The 22,534-nt window shown below is 55.9% G+C and overlaps 1 protein-coding gene across 3 annotated transcripts in view; it reads right to left on the bottom strand.

Moving 5' to 3' along the window:
• ACSF3 (acyl-CoA synthetase family member 3) overlaps positions 1–7,695 on the bottom strand; it is a 69,342-nt gene extending 61,647 nt beyond the window's left edge. For 2 of the 3 annotated variants that reach the window (XM_001488151.5, XM_070263171.1), the window contains exon 1: positions 7,104–7,695. The gene's annotated coding sequence lies outside the window, so the exon portion shown is untranslated. Of the gene's footprint in view, positions 1–6,872 lie in introns of all 3 variants that reach the window. The other variant, XM_023637512.2, reaches the window with a different exon arrangement.
• Between the last annotated feature and the right edge of the window lie 14,839 nt (positions 7,696–22,534).

Genomic DNA, 22,534 nt, shown 5'->3' with positions numbered 1-22,534 from the left:
GATTACTGCTGCCAGATCGGCCCTACTTGCCCAAAGCAAGATTTAAAATACCCATCCAGATGGAGTCTGTTGACCATCAATCATAAGGTAACATCCCAAAATAGAAACCGTAAACGCTCTTGCCATACACCTTTGAAACTTAAATGTCCAACATTTTAGCATTCTATTTAACGTTAGTTTAAGGATTTCAAAACCACACAAGGTTCTAAAACAATGAACTAAACTAGGTAAAACCAAGGCAAAGTGAATAGAATTCAATGCACTTAAGGTAAATTCTGAACACCAGTTTTTAAAAATCTGAGCCTGGATGGGGCTGGTCCCGTGGCCGAGTGGTTAAGTTCACGCGCTCCGCTGCAGGGGGCCCAGTGTTTCGTTGGTTAGAATCCTGGGTGCGGACATGGCACTGCTCATCAAGCCACACTGAGGCAGCATCCTATATGCCACAACTAGAAGGACCCACAACGAAGAATATACAACAATGTACCGGGGGGCTTTGGGGAGAAAAAGGAAAAAATAAAATCTTTAAAAAAAAAAAATCTGAGCCTGGAAAAATACTAGCTAAGAGGAGGGAACACAAGGGTCACTATCCAAATATTCTCTCTCCACTGGCGGGCGAAGCTGGACACCTGAGCGAGCCCAACACAGACCCAGGCTTGCTTCTGTTCTCGAATGCTTCCCAAATGGTGGGCATCCGGGAACCTGGTGCCGCAGTCTTAAACGAAGCCAAGTGCACATGTCTGAACATCAGGGCTTTCTTTTTAAGCTGAAACATAACTCTTCTCTCTCTCCCCAAAAAACATAACTACTAAATAATGGCCAAAATAGTCAGCAAGAAGTGAGAGCTCACTGAAGGGGTCATGACCAGCTGGCTCAACTAGAATTCTTAGGAGGGTGGAGAGAGGGGAGACGTGGGAGGGAGGGCCCGGTCCAAAGCTCCAGCTGTCAAGGGCCAGTCTGACTTGCCATCCTGCTCTAGGACACTGTCCCGGGGGACAGTCACCACGTGGGTACTCAATAAGAAAGGGCATGCACTTTTCAAACTGCTTCTGCATAGACAGCAGTTTACCACTGAAGCTCAGCTCAGTTCAGGTCAGGAGCCCACCTGCCACCAGACTCTTTGCTACCAGCAAAACTGAAAATGCTTCCTCCCCAGTGCCAGTGCGGCCTGGAAGGTCAAGAACCACCACTGGCCCTGGTTTGAGGCCCCAATTTCACAGCTCCTCCAGGAATCCCTGCTCCCCACTACAGCCTCTGGAGCCAAAGAAGGGTCACAGTGCCTTCCTACCCAGCAGCACCCTCTGGCCTCTGCCCTCCTCTCAGCTCCAACTTGTGGCTCTTGATCAGAGCAGCATCCATGACCGGGAGCTGAGTGGACGAGCTATCCAAGGGGCTCCTAAAGGATTTTAATGAGTACTGGGTTTTGTTTTTTTTTTTTTTGAGGAAGACTGGCCCTGAGCTAACATCCATGCCCATCTTCCTCTACTTTATATGTGGGACACCTGCCACAGCATGGCTTGACAGCAGTGCACATGTCCGTGCCTGGGATCCAACCTGGCAGCCCAGGGGTTCACCAAAGCCGAGCATGCAAACTTAACTGCTACGCCACAGGGCAGGCCTCTTAATGAGTATTGTTTTGACAGTGATAATACACTTAATATGTTATGATGTGTTTTCATCTTGTAATTTCACCTTTAGCCACCCTGTTCAGTAAACACGGCAACCACTTTTAACTCTATGGGACACACGAGAAAACTCAAAGCTGTCGAGTTCCTAAAGCAGAGACAGGAGTCCGACCTGAGCCTTCCCACGCCAGCCATCTTTTCTCGCCACAGTCAACCACACTAGAAGCCCACGGCTGCTTTGGCCCACATGAGCACAAGGAAATGACTAGTGGGTGGAAAGTGTAGCTAGCTGTTCCTGGAGGGGGACAGGCACAAGGGACCCCAGAGGGCGCTTCTGAATGCCACAGGCTGACAGGATGCCTGCCAATGGGCCGTCTGACAACATTATAAAATAAAAGCTGTGGGTCTCGTTCCCTTCCTTCAGGCCCAGGAAAACAAGGAAGGTGAGGAATGACCTGGCAGGTGGCCCCTGCCCACAGGAGGCGGCCCAGCCCCACTCTCTGCTTCTCCACGCCCCTCGCGCTGCTCTGCGGGAGCTGCTCCTCCCGTGCTCGGCACATTCTCCCTGACAAACCCTCATTTCTCTGGCTCTTTCATTAACTTGCCATGGGGGAAAACTAATGTGTTATTGTTTGTTATATGAACTGAACAGTTTTGTTCTCGGTTCTTAATTTAAAAAACAGATTATACACACTTTATAATTACCTAACAAAACAAACAAACTCTACTACATTAAGAATAGCCAGATCTGAGCGATGCTTTGTACATGAGGCCCTCAGCATGCTGGTACTGGTATTGCCTGTTAGCTTCGGTGGCCTGGTTTCCGCTGCAGCCATGGGCTCCCCATAGAAAGTCACCCAGCCCCGCCCCCAGAGGAACCAGGGCAACCACACCAGCCTCCAGCCAAGTGGGGAAATCAGACACCTTGGAGACAGCCCACCCCAGGCGCTTCTGCAGGGACTCCCTCTCAGCTCTAGTGGGCTGCTCTGAGGACCTGTGCGAACACTCCTTAAGGCTCCATGGCCTCGGCCAAATGGCTGATTCTCACATACACTTGACCCACACTCTTTCCTGGTGAAAGAAGCAGGCTCTCAAAAGCCAGAGTGGCCTGGACTTCTCCATGTCCTGCCCTCCACACACGTTCATCGGTGGAGTCACGGCTGGTTTTACACCCCTGCATTTCTGTTACTATAAAGAAACCTGGCAAATTATAAGAAACAGCTGGGCTCAACCAGAGAAAACAAGAAATGTGATAAACATGTGAGATATGCCGGTTTCAGAAAGAAAGTCTGCTAGTAAAAAGCAACCCAGGGCAGCTTTTACGTGTTTCCTTTTCTCACTTCTAGCAAATTCTTCTCTATTTGCTTGACAGGTGGCGGGGGGGCCGGGGGGGCTGGGGGGGCAGACACAAAAACAAAGAGAACATGCAGACAGCAACAGAAACCCGAATACACAGTATTTCTGAGTTACAGCCCGAGGCCAGACTCCTGCTGGTAAGAGCACAAGAGAGATGTTCCAGGGGTGCCAGCTGGAAGCCACAGCATCTTCTGGGGTGCTCAGGAGAACTCAGGCAGCTGGGTGCTGCTCACACAGACAGACACATGGAAGACAGACAGATGACAGACGAACCAGGAATGGCAGCTCCTCCCACCCCTCTCCCTGGGAGGCACGGGGGAGTGGGCGGTCAGACACCACCCCACAGCTGCAGGTGCCAAAATCAACATGACTCCCCTTTCCACAACACCTCCCAGGTCACCCTGAAGGGCATCCCTGGGGTCTTAGAGAATAGGCACCCTCGCCTCTTATAGGGAGGTGCGAGCACTCTGCCAGTTCCCCATGGGGCCCCAGGAGCTGCACCACATGGGGCAAGGGGGGGGGGTCACGAGAAGCTGGAGTCTGAGGACTCAAAATGGAAAAGTGGAAAACAGGGCTGACCCCCAGCTTCCCTCCCTCGCTGGGGACCTCTGCTTAGGGTGGGAGGGTGGGCTTGCTGCCTGGGCTGGAGATGGACGGCTGAGCAGGCAGTCAGAGCCACGACTCCCAAATGGGACAGAGAGAAGAGGTGAAGTAAACTGCCCGAGGCCACAAAATCACAGGAGAGGCAGCAGTCCAAACCCGCCCAGGCTCGCAAGCCCAGGCGATGAGGAGTATCAGCCACAGGGAGCAGCGAGAGCGCCATCACACCATAACTCAATAGCACTTCACAGGCTACCTGCAGGGCTGCCCCAGGACGCAGGCGAGGGGGAGAGGCCCAGCAACCCTCGGCCATCCGAAGGGATGCTGTACAGGCACTTCAAAATGAGACATGAAAACAGGAAATGCAAGGCTTTTGTTCCCAGTGTATTCTAAGAATGTATCCCAAGGAAGCATCAGAGATGTACATAAAGATGCAGACACGGGGGCGCACGGCAGAGTTCTTTATAACATGGAAACACCGGAAACAAACCAAATGGTCAAGAAGAGGTCTGAGAAAACTGGGCACACATGTGTGGTGTTGGGGCCCCAGAACAACTGTGGGGGCACATGCTGACGGGGAGAAGCTTCCACAACACCACTAAGGGAAGAAGGACGGCCAGTCACAAAGGAGACTTGAAGGTCAACGTCCAGGTGTGATTTCTCTTTCTTCTTAGTGCTTCTCAATTTTCTCCAATTTTGCTACATGTATACAATACATACAATGAGCATGTATGACTTTTGTAATCAGATAAAAAGTCTAGTAAATGTCATTTATTTTTTAAAAATGGGGATGCTTCAACTTCAGCATTAATATTTTCTTTTATACAAAAAAGTATATAAAAATATACAGAAAATATTTGTTCTGGATGGTGAATCTACAGGACGTTTATAACTGTCTACAGCTCTTTAATCTCTCAAAATCATAGAAGCAAATAAAAATGAGATAACGGCATTCTTCTTTTAATTAAAGCTACTGGTTCATAAAAGGTTTACACAGACAATGAAAAAGTATGTTCTGACAACAGCCATTCAACCGCATGCTGTGCCAGCACTGAGCACTGGGTTCAGTCAGGCCGCACACCTGCGGCAGCAGAGACTGGGTTCCACCTCCTGCCACCCAGTCCCTGAGTGGGAGGTAGTGAGACTGCGATGAGCTCTGCATGGGGGCTCTGCATGCAGCCGGGCGTGAGCCAGGCAGACAGGGTCCCAGTGCCCGTGAGCAGAGCGCCCCTGCAGGCAGGCCCTCCTGGGAGGGCGGTGGAGCTGGAGCACAGAGTGAGAAGGAGCCAGACAAGCATGCGTGCAGGGCAGGAGGCATGGGAGGTGCACAGAACTGCGCTCCCCCAGGGCTGTCTGCGGAGTGGCTGTACTAATCCATTCTCCCGCCAAACATGTGGGAGCAGGACGCCACCCCTTCAAAACAGTTTTTATGTCCCTCACATTATGTGACCCCGAAACCACTCCATCGTAGTAACTTCTTTCAGTACAGAGCTAAATCTTCACGGTCATGGGGATCAGGGCCCTGCCTTGAAGAAGTAAACCAAAAATCTGTCCAGGGCAGATGACTGTGTCCTGAACACCTCCAGGTCCAGAAAGATCAACAGCTCCCTAGGAAGAGACCCACCTTCCCACCACAGGATCCCTTTGGTCACGGGGCTCCCCATCACCCCCAGCAGAAAGCCTGGAGTGATGCTGCGCCAAATAAATGCACTTTGGCCCTGGGTTTTCCCTGTCTCAATTAACCCACTTCATAAAACTGCTCTCAGCCCTTTGACCAAGCTGAGATAACCGCTGTCACCAACCGGCAATGTGAAAGACCCCCAGCCAAGAGCATGGAAACCTGCCTGCTGGTGAGCCAGGACACCCTCCTCCCCGAGAAGGACATGCTGCTCTCAGACTGCTCTGGGAGGCAGGAGCCCAGCCAGAGACCCAGCAGAGACCACTTGTGGTCTAACCACCCAGATGCACGGGTAGCCCACCTGGCATATGGACTCTCAGGACCCGGACACCACCAGGAAGATTACGTCTTTTGTGTCTTAAGAATACTGGTTAAGAGCCCAGATTTTAGAGTCAACAAGGACCCAGCCTGGGACATCCACTCCTTCCTTCCTAGCTTTCTTCACCCGGCTAAGCCTTCGTGTCCATCTGTAGTAACAAGACCTGCAGCAGGGAGCTCGTATGAAAACGACCTGGCACACATGGAGGCAAAAAGCAAACCGCCACGCCATCCTTAGCAGGGTGCTCACCACGGAGCCGCACGACAAAAATTACTTGATAAGAATGATACTTGCATTCAAATGAAGGCGGCTGGTTTCGAAATGAATAAAACGGCACCTGATCCATCACCACCACCCCAGACCCCCCAGACCAAGTTCAACGCAGACCCCAGCGCTTCCTGTCATCTGCTGCAGTGACGAAGGTGTGGGGTGGCAGAAGTGGACCACACTCCCCATGTGGAGGACACTTGTTTCAATACGATGCCTGTGGTTTAGGGGGTTGTTTTCAAAGTTACATTTTTAAGTAACAGCCACTCACGTTGCTTTCATGAGCACTACATTCAAATCAAAAAACCAAAAGGGAAAAACACGCACTTAAGCCCATATCCATATTAGGAAGTAAAATACTACTTTTAAAATGCCATCTGGAGGAACGAAGCTTACCCTCCCAGGCCCACAGTTTAATCCAGTGATTCAGTCTGCCTTGAATGGGGGTTCCGGGACTACAGTGTGAGCACAAGCAAGTCTCCTTTTACAGTGGTCACAGCATAGACCCTGGAACCATCACTAGATTGAGTCACACTTCACATCACAATCTCCCAGGGCACCCTGAAGCCCACTGGCAACGTCTGCGCCCCTGGGCCCAGGATAAGCGCCCCCACTGCCGTTTCCACCCAGGCCCCCAGCACAAATATCTCCCCTCCGGGGTCTGGGAATCCACAGCTCCCCAAATGAGTGACTCCTGTTGCCACCTCGAAGCTCTCGTCCTTTCCCTTTTTGGCAAACTCCTAGTCATCCTTCAAAGCCCAGCTCAATATCACCTCCTCTTTAAAGTCTCCCTTCTCTGCGGCAAGTTGGCTGCTCACCAAGTCCTCCAAAAACCTGGCACTTACACACTGTCATTGTTTGTGTACAGAGGAACCTGCCGGCGGGGGCTGGGCCGGCTCTACCTCAGCGCTATGCACCTCACCCAGCGCCCCGCGCAGGCGGACAAATAAATACAACGGGGGAGGGAGGTGCTCCAGGCGGCCCTGCGGGCCCGGGGAGAAGGGAAATGGATTTACTGGGACGCACAGACCGAGTCCCTTCTAACCACGGCTGAGAGCGGACTCGACGAACTCAACACCCTCCCGGGCTCCGGTCGCTCCCCGAGCGCCAGCACCGCCCGGCCCGGCGCCCGAACGGTGGGGTCCCCGCACGTGACCCGGGCCCCGCGGCCAGGAAGACGACGCCCCGGGAGGCGACAAAAGGGAGGAGCCGGACCCTCGCGGCGGCGGCGGGAAGAGGAGGCCTGGACGGCGGGGTGTACCTCGGCAGCCAGCGCTCCGCTCCTCCTCTTCCTGCTCCCCTCCTCCTCCTCGGGTCGCGCCGGAACCGGAACCGGAACCGGAAGCGCGGCTGCGCGCACCCCGCGTCCTTGCCCGTCGCGTCCCCCGGCGCGGCCTGGGGCCCTCGCGTTGGGTTCCGGTGCGGACGGCCGGCTGGTGCCGGAGGGCGGCCCGCAGAGCGGGGACTTTTGCTTTTATTCTCGTTTAACTTAGCAGCCGCACGGCCGCCTCCCGGGGCCCGGGTCCGCGGGCTCCCTGGGCGCTGAGCGGACACCAGCCGAGCTGGGGAAAGTCGTAACTCCCGGGCAGCAAAGGAGGCGTCTGCCCGACGCAGACTCCCTCTCTTTGGCGGAAATGTGTGGCTTCTTCTCTAAAATAAGAATAAAAATCAAAATCAGGCAAGCCGGATGTGCCGCCGTGGGCATGACTGACGCAGGCCTGACTTTCCCGAGCGCCTCCCTTCCTGGCGGGGCGCGGAGGCCCCTCTGGAGGAGGGTTTCCTGGGAGACAGGAGCTGGGTCTGGGGGCCGGCCGTGGGCCCGCCGCCACCGCGGGGTCACGCGGAGAAGGGGCATCCGGGCCTCCGTCTGCGTCCACAGCTGCTCCAGGAAGGACGGGCCGGAAACCTCCAGAACCAGGGCGACGCGGCTCAGGGATGGGGAGCGGGAGAGCACGATGCGGAAACGTGCCCTTCCGGGGGATCAGGAAGGGAAGAAATCAAAGAAATTCGAGAAAATGAGCAAAACTAAGGGGCATGGGCTTCTGGGTCAAAGGCCACAGGGCGCCTGGTACGTGAGTGAAAGTGGCCCGCAGAAACTTAGCCAACAGCGTGGGGTGTTGAAGACCCTAAACTGCCCACGGGACATCGCACTCACACGTCCAAGAGAGTCGCTCCCACGACGTGATCCACCTGAACTCAGGGCCTGAATGTTGTGTCCCCCGCATTCATAGGTCGAAGCCCTAACCCCCAATGTGATGTGGTAGGAATTGGGGCCTTGGGGAGGTGCTTAGTCATGAAGGGAGAGACACCACAAGTGGGATTAGTGCTCTTATGAAAGACGCCCCAGAGAGCTCCCTTGTCCCTTCTGCCATGTGAGGACACAGTGAAAAGATGGTATCTATGAGGAAGAGGCTCCCACCAGACACCGTATCTGCAGGCACCTTGATCCTGGACTTCCAGCCTCCAGACTGTGAGAAAAACGTGTCTGGTTTGTAAGCCCCCCAGTCTGTGAGCTTCTGTTACAGCCTCCGGAACAGACCAAGACAGTGCCCTAAGCAGTTGCCCACAGCCGTCCCGTCTCCTCCATCACCCCTGGTGCATGTCTAGTCCTGTTGGCTTGACCTTCAGAATCTTTCAGAAGCCAGCCACTTCCCCCATCTCCACTGCAGCCACCCTGGGAGGCCCTCTTTCACACCCGAATCACTAGAACAGCCTCCTGGCCTCCCCACTTGCACCTCCCCCTCAGTCTGTTCCAGCGCAGCAGCCAGAGTGGCCCAGTTAAAAGCTGAGTCAGATCCCAGCTTCCTGGCTGTCCCCACCTCCTGTGCCCCCCAGGGGACCCCCACCTGACAGTGGGAGCGGTCATCCTCAGGAAGACAACACTGATGGGATGTCTGGTGTGTTTGCCCATTAGAGGAGATTTGAACAATCGAGGGAGAGTTTGGGCATAGAAGATGGATAAATACAGAGAAAACTGATCAAGAAAAAAAGGCGATGGTGGAATACTAGGAAAACAGAGATGTGCAGCCAAGGGGAAGTGATCATGTTATTCTAGGAGGCTCAGTTCCCAGCAGCATTCACAAAACGGCAATAATGTAAACATTTATAATGTAAACACTGATGTGCAAACATTGGTGTTGATCTAACTGAGTTTATGGCAGACTCTTGTGGGGAGGGATGGGGGTGCAGGAAGGGTGTGGGGTGGAACACGGGGTATGGTGGGAGAGCGTGAACCCTGAGTGTCCATCACAAGAGCAAACAGTGACAGCAGTGACCGTGAGGCTGCTTAGACACATGAGGGTAAATATCAAGAGAATTGTCCCACGTTGTCACCTCCAGTGATCAGGAAGGGGAGGGTGGTTCCTTATACTGTGTGGATTATAACTGGTGAACTGTGGTAAATAGACTGTAGTGTAATTTTAAAAGGGAGGGGACAAGGAAACGCTTCAGGGGTGTCCATGTCAGTCTTCAGGGAGCCCCTGCCCAGCACTGTCGTCACCTCAGCTGCATTCTTGCCTCTGGTCCCCTAAACACTCCAAGAGGATTCCCAGGGGTTCAATTTGCACCAGGCACAAGATGGGAAAAGGAACCAGATCACCACCCACGTGCAAATCCTATCATCAAGGCTCCAACCCCCACGGAAGAACATGGACCCTAAGTGCTCCCCTTGGCCTCCCAGGCCTTCTGGGACAGATGGGCGGGTGTTGCTGCAGGTGCTAATGTGCTCGGTTGTGTCCCCAGCATGGGGTGTAGACAGAGCCCTTCCCTCCTGTAGCTTACAGCTCAGGAGAAGGAAAGTGAATGAATAGACAAACAAGTAATGTGCTCGGGGATGAGGTTATGGATGAATGTGTGTGTCCCCCCAAATTCACCTCTGGAAACCCTACCCCTTAATGTGAAGGCGTTAAGAAGTGGGGTCTCTGGGAGGCAATCGGGATTAGATGAGATCTTGAAGGTGGAGCCCCGGGATAAGATTAGGGCCCTTCCGAGAGTCATGAGAGAGCTTGCTGCCTCCCTCTGCTCTGTGCCCTGGGACACACAGAGAGAGGACGCTATCTGCAGACCCAGAAGAAGCTCTCTCAGACGGCAGGTCTGCTGTGCCTTGATCTTGGACTTCCTGAGGCCCCTGAGAATGATATCTGCTGTTTACGCCCCCGTCGTCTGTGGTGCTCTGTTATAGCCGCCGGAGCTAAGACAGAGAAGTGATCTGAAGGGAAACGAAGCCAGTCAGGCGATGGAGAAGGCTTTCAGACACAGAGGCCCCAGGGCCCTCTGAGGAGGTGCGTGGGAGCAGGGCTCTGCGGGCAGCGGGCCATGTGACGGTCTGGCAAAGGGCTGCATGGTACCCATTTTACAAATGAGGAAACTGAGGCTCAGAGAAGTCACATCACATGTCCGTGCTCACATTCCTACAAAGGGGCAGAGCTGGGATTTGAACCCAGAACTCCAGGTCCCGTGCCGCTGCTACATGCCTCACCTCTTGTGAGATCAAAGGAACAGACACGTGTCCCTGTGCTGAAGACCAGACTCCCTACACCAGGCCAGACCGTCTCCTGCAGGCTCTATCCTCAGAGGCGTTATTCATTATAGCCACAAACCAAGAAACAACCTAAGTGTCCTACCCCTGGCTTCTAAATTAGGAGACAGCGAGATAATGAGAGACGCATGGCCATCACAAGGATAATAACAGAGTTATATAGAAACCCTACAATTGCTTATAACCATCTATGGTTGAATAAAAATAGCGTAAAAGGGACCAGCCCAGTGTCGCAGTGGTTAAGTGCGCACGTTCCCCTTTGGTGGTCTGGGGTTCGCTGGTTTGGATCCCAGTTGATGACATGGCACCGCTCATCAAGCCATGCTGTGATAGGTGTCCCACATAGAAAGTAGAGGAAGATGGGCATGGATGTTAGCTTAGGGCCAGGCTTCCTCAGCAAAAAAGAGGAGGACTGGCAGTAGTTAGCTCAGGGCTAATCTTCCTCAACAACATCAAAAAAAGCATGAAAATAATTTCCCAAATCCTACAATTCAAAAATTACAACACAAGGGCTGGCCCCACGGCTGAGCAGTTAAGATCATGCGCTCCACTTCCATGGCCTGGGTTTTGCAGTTCAGATCCTGGGCGCGGATGTGGCACCACTCATCAGGCCAAGTTGAGGCGGCGTCCCACATGCCACAACTAGAAGGACCTACAACTAGAATATGCAACTATGTACTGGGGGATTTGGGGAGAATAAGGAAAAAAGAAGAAAAAGAGGAAGAAAAAGATTGGCAACAGATGTTAGCTCAGGTGCCAATCTTTAAAAAAAAATTCTAGTAAAAAAAATTACAACACAAAATTATGTGTACAGTAGAATTTCCCACGATGTCTGTGGACAGGTTCTAAAGGATGGCATGAAAAATGGGAGCAGCTGTCTTACAAAGAGATGAGCACCTGCACCTGCTCCCAGTGCTGCCTGGTGAACCCACGCATTCTCCCCGCACCTTCGATTTGGTGGGAACTGGCCCCAAATGTACATTGCCGACAGCTTTCTTCCACCTTGGTGGCTTAGAGCTGGGAGGCCTGCATCACCTGGGAGGAGAAGACCTCGCTGCTCCTGGAGCCCTCCAGAGGGAGTTCCACCTGTTCCGAACCTGAGCTGCACTTGGATTGGACCCTGGGAGAGGTGTCCTTGGGAAGGAGCCTTGGGTGGGCAGGGCCTCCACAGGGCCGGGTGGCGCTGGCCACTCAGTCTGCATCTGCTTCCACCTGGGAGCCCCTGCGAATATAAGGGAGCTCGCCGGTGTCTAATCCTCCCGTCTAAAAGATGGGGAGATGACAGCTCTCACCTCAGTTCCTAGTTTAATCCTGCTGTGAGGATCAGGGAGCCAGGACACTTAAGCTCTTCATAAATGTTAACTGCTGTTACCGTCCTCTGCTGTCGTTATCAGCATCTTTATCGCCAGCCCCCTCAAACAGAGACCCGAGTGGGCGCTCAGTAAATGGATGTTGATGCATGGGGATGGCTTGTCCAGAAGGCAGACAAGAGGGGTTGCGGCCTCTGCAAGGGGTGATGGCTCCCACCTGCCCCTCCGGGAGGCGGGCCAAGCCTCCCCACCCCGACAACTTGGGCAGAGCTCGGGTGTAGCTCAGCCTCACCCCCCATCCCCTCCCAACCCCCAGCCTTCCCCAGAGGAAGTCCTTCCAGCTGGAGCATCCTGGGAACTGGCAGAGGCGGGAGGAATCACCTCCTCCTTGATTCCTTCACACCTCCAGCTTAATGAGCCCAAACTGCTGGGGGCGTCTGGGTCGCACCTTTTCATTTGATTAAAGCAAAACACAGATCTGGCTGGCAGCAGTTCCGCACAAAGGGAGCTTCTGCAAACTGTGAACACATTACCTTCCCGCTGCAGGCTCCCAGCTCTGACCGGGAGCGGCTGTTAAACGCTAGGAAGGAGTCCCCAGGGCTGAGTCAGCTCTGGAAGCCATTACAGAAGACTCGCTAGTCAGCCACGGCTCGGGGTAGAGGTTACGGACCCCAGTGTCAGGGTCACGCAAGATCTGGTTCCGATCCTGCCTGCGGCCCTGGTGGACCCCGCCTCCTGGTGTCCATGCCCACATGTAGTTCCATTCCAACTGAATAGGCCTGACCCGTGTCAACAGCAGGGTTTTGAGGAATGGCTGTGTGTGACTTCTGGGCAAGAGCATAAAAAACATTAAGCTTCCTTCTGGTTCTCTCTCCGATCGCTCACTTAGGGGACGCCAGCCACTACATTGTGAGGACACTGGAGCAGCCTGTGGAGAGGTCAACGTGGGGAGGGACTGAGGCCTCCTGCCCACAGCCCTGTGAGGAGCCGCGTTGGAATCAGCTCCTCCAGCCCCTGTGGAGCCTTCACATGAAACACTGAAGCCCCTGTTCACGTGAGACCGGGAGCCAGGACCACCCAGCTGAGATGCACCCAAATTCCCAGCACAGAACTGTGAGATAATAAATATTTGTTATGTTAAGCCACTAAGTTTCAAGGTAATTTGAACACAGCGACAGACAACTAATACACGTCTTCTATCAGTTACAGCTGTGTGATATTGGGTCCGTTAATCTCTGGGTCTCAGTTTCTCACCCAAGGATAAGAATGTCTGCCTCCAGTGGGTGTAATAAAAACTAAACAAGATCTTCCGTGTAAAGCTCTCATTACTGTGCCCGGAATATAGAAAATGCTGAACAAATAGTGATCCTCATCATTAGAAAACATCTATAAAAATGTCTGTATCACAAGGTAGGAAGGGATCAGAAAGACTTCAGTTCAGATGGGTGGGTTCAAGGAAGATGTTGTGCGAAAGCAGCATTCGATCTGACCCTTGCAGGATGAGCAGGATTTGGAGATGGGAGGGGGAAGGACAGCAGGGCCCAGGGTGAGCAGTTCCTGCTCAGTGGAGAACTGCTCAGTGGAACTCGGGGCTTGAAGAGGTGTGCTAGGAGATAAGGCTGTGAGGGCGCTGGGGTCAGGTTGGGGGGTGGGATGGAGGAGTCGAGAATTTACACCACGGGAAGTAAGAAGCCACTGGTTCTGAGTCCACCGTGGGAAGCTGGAGGGAACCGTACGGTGTGCACTGGATGGGGCGGCCCTGCCTCTCTCCTGTGGTCTGCCCGGCACACGGAAGGCATTTGGAAGGGATGGAGGAATGCACGGAAGCCTCCCTAATTCTTGTATCTGGTCACCCCAAAGCATCAGCTGACGGATTCTGGCAGAAGCAATATTAAAGGGAAAGACTGGCATTGGAAGGAGCTGTCATCAAAGCCTGTTGCCACCAGTCCACCTGTGTACTCCCAAAACCCAGGACCACAACCCTGGCAGACCTGTTCACACCCACTTGACAAACGCTCACCACTCCACCTTCCTTCTTTCCTCTGAACCCTGATTTTGTTCATGTTCCCAACTTCCCCACGAGTCATGTGTTTCAGGAGAGGTGGGCCCAGACCTCCAGCCACAGAGGGCAAATCGTGATTGGCCTAAGCCACTGACAGCCATCTCGCTCCTCTTGCCGGGGATCTGGCCTGTGAGATGCAAGGGCAAGTCCGGAAGGTTTTCCTCACCAACGGAAGAGACGTGTTGGAAGAAGCAGCCCCACTTTTTCCAAGATGGATGTCACGTCTGCGTGTGATGTCTGGAATCTACACAGCCATCTCGTAACCATGAGGAGCGCCATCCTGAGAGTGAGCCAACAGGAGAACAGGCAGACAGAGCCCAAGTGCCAGAACCACTGCACTTATCATGTTGAGAGCTGTCCTCCCTCTAGACTTGTGCTCAGGCTGGCTAAGTGGCTTTGGCCACTTTGAGTCTGGATCTTCCGTTATTTACGGCTGAAGGTAGCAGAAGGTGGCAGTAGGAGGAGGGATAAGGCAGCCAGTCAACTCATCAGCCTTCCTCGCTGAGCACTGATTAGGGATGAAGAGAACCCGGTCAACACACTCAAGGAGCCTGGCCACGCAGCTGGGCTTCAAAACTGAGGTTCTACAACACGGCTAAGAGCAAGGAAGCAGGGAACCGTGAGGCTGACCTCGGGGCGAAAGAAGTCCCACAGAGACGCGTTTGGGGGGCTGGGAGGCTCTGGGCAAGGCAGGTGGACATTACGTTACAGCTGGGGCAGCACCAGGACAAAGGCCAGCGGTCAGGGACGGGCAAGTGCTCGGTGCTGGGGAGACGAATCCCCTGCGTGTTCCCTCTCGGGGCAGTGGAGGCGGGCAGAGCATGAACTCGGTCCTCGGGACCGGCACTCCTCATAGTCCGTCCCCCTGGCGGCCCCAAGGCCCTTTCAGGGTCTGTGAGGTCAAAACCAGCTGCGTGGTACACTCAGAGGTCATTGCCTTCTTCACAGGTTGACCTTTACGATAATGGTGTTGATGCAGGGGTGGCGGCGACATTGCTGCTGCGGGAGCAGGATCGAGGCCGCGGCCCCAACCTGTCTTCATGGTTGCCGTGCCCTTCACGGCTCCACACGCAAAGAAGCATGGCTTCCCTGAGACTGTCCTCGATGAGACCGCAAAATGACTGTTTATATTAAATCTCCACCCCGAGGGGTGGTCTTTTAACATCTTCTGTGACAACAGGGACGTACGCGCAGACCGCGCCCCCTGCTCTGGTGGTGGATTCCACGTGTCCACTTGGCTGATTGGGGGAGCCCGGATACACTGCGGTAAAACATCATTCCCGGGTGTGTCTGTGAGGGTGTGTCTGGAAGATTAACATTCAAATCAGTAGACAAAGAAGATTGCCCTCCCCAGTGCGGGCGGGCACCGCCCAGTCCACCCGGCCTGAGTAGAACAAGAGGTGGATGCTCCCTGCCTGAGTGGGCTTCCATCTTCCCCTCCCTCAGGCGTCAGCACTCCTGGTTCGCGCTCAGGCCTTCGGACTCAGATGAATTACACCACACACAGGTGTGGAGGGGCACACACAAATATAAGGGCAAGCACACAAATGCATGGACACACACGTGCATGTACGGGCACACGTAGTAAGCACACACGTATGGGGCACGCATGTGCATATGTACTGGCACACACACGTGTGTGGTCATGCATGGGTGCACACGCAAATGCATGGGCGCACATATGTATGTGTGGGCACACACATGTGTGTACATACTTAACAAGCATGTCCGCAAGCCTCTCCCTGGTTCCTTCCACCAGGCTCTTCCTTTTTCCACCCAAGGCCCACATCAAGGAGATGAGGATGACGGAACCTGACTAGGGAGTGCCTGCCCACCTGGACTTGGGGAAAGTTCTGCATTAGCTCGGAGCTCCAGATTCAGCCTCGCTGGCACCTTGCAGAGGGCCTGACTCCCATGGATGCTCATGCCATTACGTAGAGCCAGGCAAACCGTGGGGACCAGACTCTGTGGCTGACCTCTCTCCTGGAGATAGATAAACAGGCTGACTGCTCTGGGCTGATGCCATGGATGCAGCTGCCAATGGGGAAGGCCCAGCAGGATGGAGCTCCAGCATGGGCATGCTGCCCAATGCCCTGCGTGCAACACCTCCCTGCTCGGAGTTGGGAGAGAGGAAATTGTCCAAGTTCCAAAACATGTGTCTCTCGGCAGCCGGGCGCTGACTTGGCGCCAGCCCGCTACCAGCTCTGGCTCCTTGAAGGCGGCGCAGCAGCACAGCTGCCAGCTTGTCGAAGCAGCTGTAAGAATGGCCCCAGCCTCCCCTGTTGGTGCCAGTGGGGATGTGGCCGCTGCTACTTTGGTGACTACCTGTGGCTGGGGATGCACTTCCTGGCGACTGGAAATTGGATCTGTTTCCAAATCCTTCTTCATCCCATCGTGCTCCCCTCCTTCTCGGGCCTCCCTCCCTCCTCTGTGGTGGCCAGCAGCCCCCGAGCCCCACCGTCCCCGCTGCATCCCATGTGCCTCTCGCTGCTCAGCACCATCTGCACCCACTGCCAGTCAGGGCAGACGCAGTGTCTTCTGTGAGGGCCCCTGGGTCCAGGCCCTGCCTGCTGCCTGGTGCCCGAGGTCCCCAAGCCTGGGTTTTGCCCTCCACAGAGGGGGCAGCTGGTGCTGTGCAGGAAGGGACCTGAAGCGCCCTGAGGGATCCAGAAGCGGCTCTCAAGAAAGTGGCTCTCATGAAGTTGAAAGGTTCCTCCTGAGCAAGGGAACCTGCACTTGAATGGGGAGACCCACAGGAGCCAACGACAAGAGGGGAGCTCCTGCAAGAATCACCGTGTGTGGACCAGATGGCCCCTCAGCCCCAGGAAATGACGGAACACATCCTCACTCAGCACTTCTCAGTTTACAAAGCTCTTTCCCAGATGCTATGCCACTTGAGCAGCTCTTCCCAGCATTCGGAATCACCCCATCTCCACAGAAGGAGAAGAAGGGGGTGCTGGGAGGGGCCTGGGGTCTTTCCAGAGCATGGTGACAGCATCCCCTGAGCCAAAGTCTGGCTGAGTTTGGAGTGTCTGAGAAGTAAGGCACTCATTTGGTCATCCTTTCACTCGACCACTGTGTGGTGGACGGAGGGCAAGGATGAAGATAGAAATGGGTAGGGGTGAGATGGGGATGGGCCCAAAAAAAGATGGGCCAGGCCCCGGGAAACCGGCCCATCTGCAGAATGTTCTCAGGAATCCCGCAGCCAAGGCGGGAGCAGGTGAGCCAGACAATGCATCTGGAAGCCACAGCCCTTGTCCCTGCTGTCAAACACGAGCCGAGAGCTCCCAGAGGAGGACCACAGCCTCTGGATTTGTCCATGGGCCACAGTCCTCCCGGGTCCAGGGAGATCTTCGGTCGCCCAGGGCGGAGCCGTGGGGCTGATGGCTGGAGGGGTGGCTTGTGCTCCAGGTTCAACCCTGTCTCCTCAGAGCACGCTTACTGTCGGGAAAACCAGAAGTTCCAAACTGCTCCAGGGCCCAGCTCCACCACAGTCCTGACATACATTCTGGATGGGGGAACTGCATGGAGTCTCAGCCTGTCTCTGTTACCTTGGAAAGGTGCCCTGGCAGGTCGTGGGCAAGCGTGGCACCATGTGGCCAGCAGCTCAGCGCATAGGGGAGGTCCTGGAGGGGGTCCTGCCCGGCTCATGTCCACATCCCAGGCCCAGGCCAGGAGGTCAATGGAGCACAGCATGCGCCCAGGGAGGCCCCTTTGGGCCTGGCCCCTCCAGAACCACCCACCCCTAGGCCCCGCCCCGCCGAGTGCCCCCAGTGAGTCCAGCACCACCGCAGAGGCCCTGGCCGAGAAGACACATGTGGAGCTCTCACTTCTGCTGGGGCCTGGACTCGGCCTCCACGCCTGGTCTCCTCAGCTGTTCTCTGTCAGAATGACTTTTGAATTCAGGCCACTTTGGTCTCAATGCCCCATTTCCACATCAGCCACAGCTCTGGTGCTGGCCACAGCTCGTCCATCCGGGCTTTACCCTGGGCAGGCTCGGGGGAGCAAGGTGGCCCCGGGCCCAGTCCCAGCACCCACCCCGCTCGTTACCCCCCAGCAGGTGTGGGCTGTTCTAGTGACCAGAAGCAGCAGTGACAGGCTGGTGGGTGGAGGGGCCGCCCTGCACCGTGCCACAGGCCATCAGTGAGGAGCCTGGGTCTTCTGCAGCCTGCTCCTCCCTCCCCCGGCTTCTTACAAAGCCGGTTCCCGGGGAACACTTCTCCAGTCCTCTGTTTTCTCACTTAAACTCTCCCCAGAGCACATTTGGGGCATCTGGGTTTAATCACAATGACAGCTGAGCAGTCTCAGGCCCTCGCCTGGGGCGTTCTGGAGCGGGCTCAGTGCCAGCCAGTCTGCAGCACAGACTCCTGTCCTTGAACCCCTCCCTGCCACCCCACTGGGTCCCTCTGTGCCTTGATCTTCTTTCCCGGAGCACAGCAAGTGGGGCCAGATGATCCTGTGCTCCCCCAGGGCCCTTCCTGGGCAGGACCCTGTCCCATCCCCCCAGACAGGAGCCACAGCCCCTGGGATACCTGCACTCAGGAGCGAGCACAGGAGCCAGCCCCCGCGCTCTACATTGTTGCAGACCGCAGGGTCAGGCCGATTCTTGGCCCAGGAGAACGTTATCCTGGGAGACACGGAGCAGAAGAGGACTGGAAGCCTGAGGGCAGAGATTGCTGGGCCACTGACAGTCCAGGGCAATATGGACCAGGGCCTCAAGGAACTGGAGAAGGACGGGCAGGATAAGGTGACAGTGACGATGAGAGTCTCAATGATGACGAGTGACAAGAGTGACTCACCAGGCTGTAGCTCTGGGTTGGCACCGGCCAACCGATTCTACAAAATCGCCCCCTGCAAACTTCTTAGCCCACAGAGGCCATGATCTCTCTCCTTTTACAGTCAAGGATGGTGGAGGGGGCGGCCACTCGTGGTGAACAGGAGGCAGGGCCCAGTGCCTGGGAGACGCTCCTTGTAAGGGAGACACACGGGTACCATTGCATTGAAGAAAATAAGGCCTGTGATGGGAGGATGCATGCCTTGGTAGGGAGGCAGGAAGGAAGGGAGACCTGCTGGCTGGATCAGAAGTAGCTGCAGCATGGGCCCTGGACACCCTGGGGGTCCGGAAGTGGGAGAGCAGCCCCAGGGATGAGGAGGGGGCCGCAGAGCAGAGACACGGGCATTGGGGTCCCAGCTCCACCACTTACTATCCACGCCTCGCTAAGCCTCAGTCTACTCATCTGCAAAATGGGTCAGCAAGGCACCGACTGCACAGGGGTGGAAAGGTGGAATGAGAACGACTGGAGGGAGGCAGGCTCGACCAACACACATCATTTCTGACTTTTTCTGTCTCTTGAGTGCCGGTGACTAGAAGCTAGAAGCTCAGGGAGGGAACCACTGGGGTCCAGTGCCCACCCAACGTGCAATTTGCAGATGACACAGACGTCCAGCTCCCGTCCATGCTTAGGACAAGAAAGTGTGGGGAGGGGTTGGCTGCAGGGGCAAGTAGCCAGAAGCCCAATTCACTGGCCCAAAAGCCACAGCCCAGAGACTGCTCTGCCCTCCACCTGGGGCAGCTGGTCCCCTGACTGTTTCCCCAGCAAAAGCAGAGGGATGCAAGCCCCTGTGGCTGGCCCTAAACCTCACTTACCCCAGTCCTTCAGGGGAGAGGTGGACAGGTGGACGCACTGCCTCCTGAGCTGGTGCTGGTCACTCCAGGAGGGCAGATCTGGCCCTGGTTGGTAAGGCAGAAGGGGACATGGCCAGGATTTTGGGCTGTGTGGTGGCTGGCAATTCCTGTGTGGGAGGGGCCCCTGCATCCCCATATGGGAAAGGGAGTGAGGGCCGCAGCCACCCCAATGCAGCTTGGCCTCCAGCTCTGGACAGGGAGACCAGGCTAAGCGGCCACGGTGGGCCCCAGCCACTCTGGGAAGCACAGTTTGCAAACAAGACCCACAGCTGCGGGGCAGTGCTGGGCACTTGTCCTCAGTGCCAGGGCTGCCTGCCACATGTCTGCCTGCCGCCTGGCCACACAGAGCCCGGCCAAGGATTGCAGTCCTGTAGCACTGGGACACACACCAGATGACAGCCCTCCAGGGTGCCTGTGGTTCCAGGCCCAGGCGCCGCTGTGGCATTGCTGGCATGGCTTGGTCAGCCCCCCGAACTCCCCCCCAGCTGTCCCCTCCTGTTCCCCTCATCTTACTTTAGACACAAAGCTCATCGGGAGACTCTCCCCACCAGAAAACTGGACAAAATTCCCATTGAACAAACACCCCCGGGCCACTCCTTTCACCTGTACGATCCATTTATCCTTGCCCAGCATGCTGCCCCATTTACAGCTGGAGTCACTGAGGCTCAGAGAGGTCCAGCAGCTTGCTCAGGGCCACACAGCAAGCCCACAGCAGAGCAGGATTCAAGCTCAGGCCCCCCCAGGCAGGTCTTGCCTCAGCTCCTCGTGTGTCTATCTGGAACATGGGGCAGGTGCCTACTGTTGCTGCCCTGCAAATGTTTGCTGACAGCGGCGATAAGGTGGGTGGGGTGTGCCCAGGCCCCTGTGCAGTGGAAGGAGGGTCTCCAAAGGCCCCAGAGTCAGGCCTGAGCGGCAGAGTGGTCAAACCCGGCTGTGGAGGAGTTTATTTGGCCAGCACGATGATTATGTTTTTAAATTTCATTTTCTTTGCTAGGGCGTGACCTCCCGTTCCCCACCCCACACACCTCCTGGTCTGCACCTGGCCTTGCCCTCCTGCACTGTCGCTGTGCCTGGTCCTCGGCTGGTGGATATGGGGACAGCAGCCAGGCGTGAGGGACAGGCTGTCACCTGTCACCTGCCCCTCCCCAATCAGGTGATTCCACACACACGTCCTTCTCTCCTAGAGGTGACAAGCGCCTCACGAGATAGTGACCCAGTCCTCGCACGAGTCAGTCAGCACACAGATGTGGAGGTGCCACGAAGGGCAAGCAGTATAAGGGGCTGCCTGAGTCAGGAGCTGCAGGCCATGAGCCAGAAGGCAGCTCCTAAAGAACTTCAGACCAGCAGGGAGACCCCTAAACCTCTGACACCGGGGCCAGCTCCAAGCCCGTCCAGCCAGGTTCCAAGTGACCAGGCAGGGGACCTGGATTCTGGGTCAGCTCCATGGTGCCCAGGAGCTCACGTCTGCTCTTGGTGCCTCAGTTTCCCTTATGTGGAAATGCGGAGTTGCGTGAGATCCATTTTACATTTTAACCACATGTATCTCTTTGAACCACCCTTCCTCCAAAGATAACTTTTTTTTACATAGAAGTCCTATAGTCACTTATTCCAAACAATAATGACCAGGAATATGTAAGCTGAACAGCTGGAGTTCCTGGGGGTCAGGGTGGGGCTGGGGTTTCCTTGGCCACGCCCCAAGGCAGCCTCCTAGGGGCCAGGGAACTCTGGTTCTCTAGGGAACCCAGTATGAGAATGCCTACATGGGGCCGAGCATCAGACCCTCCTGGCCTGGCCCGGGAATGCTGTTGATGCTCACGACAGCTCAGAGGGATGGCAGGGGAATCATGCTGAGTGAAACGAGCCAACCCCAAAAGGTGCGGATTGGCTGGGCCAGTGCTCAGCTGTCGTCATCTTGAAACGCTTCATACTCCATAAACAAGGGGCCACACAGGTGACAGAACTGGTCCTGGCTCTGGGCCTCAGTTTCCTCATCTGCAGAAGTGGGTGGGTGGAAAGCGAGGACCGCGGCTGTGGGGCTGTGCTGAGCGACACGTACTGGGCGCTGAGAACAGGCCTGGTGGGCTGGAGTGTCACCAGCGGACTCTCTCCTGCAGGCTGCCCACATGGGCTGGACCCCAGACATGGCCGCCACGTGGGTGCACAGGTGCCTTGTGATGCGGCTGCAGGATCGCCTCTTCCTGGCGGACGCTGAGCTGATGGTCAGCAGCAGTCAGCAGGCTGGGCGGGCGGGGGTCTCTTTCTCACACCCGCCAGGGCCAGGCCCTCTGATCCTCAGCTGCGGACACTTGGAGTCCACCCAGGTGCTTGGGCAGCAGACCGGATCCCATCTACCCCGGAAAAACCTGCCTGGTGGACCCTGCTGGCCCTCGGCCGAACTCCCGGCACAGACCCAGCGATTTCACTTCCCGTCCCGGGGGTGGGGTGGGGGTGCGGGTGGAACGCCCCTCGCCCACGCACTGCATGCATCAGCTCAGGCGCAGCTGGCCAGGGCGGCCTCCGGAAGGCCAGGCTGCCAGCACATGGGGGTGCTGGGACCATCCCTCCCCTCTCACAGCCAGAGCAGATGGTCCCCCTTCAAGGCGGAGAGCATGCTGCCGAGCCAGCCACGGCAACAGAAGGGGCATGTTGGGGAGGGGGCCGGGCTGGGGCTCCAAACCAGGCCCTGGGCCTGGGACAACCTCCTCAGGCCAGCGGGCAGAGTGAGTGTGTGATTAGGAAAGCAAGTGGCTCACCTGAACATGCCTTCAGGTTCATGGAAACTTCTAGAAGCAGCAACAGAATGACCTGGCCTGAGGCGGTGCCCTCTCACAGGACATGGTCCTGGCCATCCTCAGGGCTCTTCACCAAACTTCTGTAGCCTCTGGGTCTTCCTAGGGGCTGGGAGTGCCTCTTAGGCCAAAGGGAACACCCTTCTGTGGGTTGTAAGGCCTGGTCCACTCAGGTGCAGCCACAGACATGCTGGGGGACCATGGACAAGTGCCCATCCTCTCTAGGTCGCCAGGGGCCCTTCCAGCTCAGGACGGTCATGGTAGGGTAGCAGGAGGCTGGCTCCCTGCAGATCGGCTGCTTTGGTCCT

Source organism: Equus caballus, chromosome 3, assembly GCF_041296265.1.
Source record: "Equus caballus isolate H_3958 breed thoroughbred chromosome 3, TB-T2T, whole genome shotgun sequence".
NCBI lineage: Eukaryota > Metazoa > Chordata > Mammalia > Perissodactyla > Equidae > Equus > Equus caballus.
Note: the sequence above shows the minus strand (reverse complement) of the source record. Positions and strands in the feature narration are given on the sequence as shown.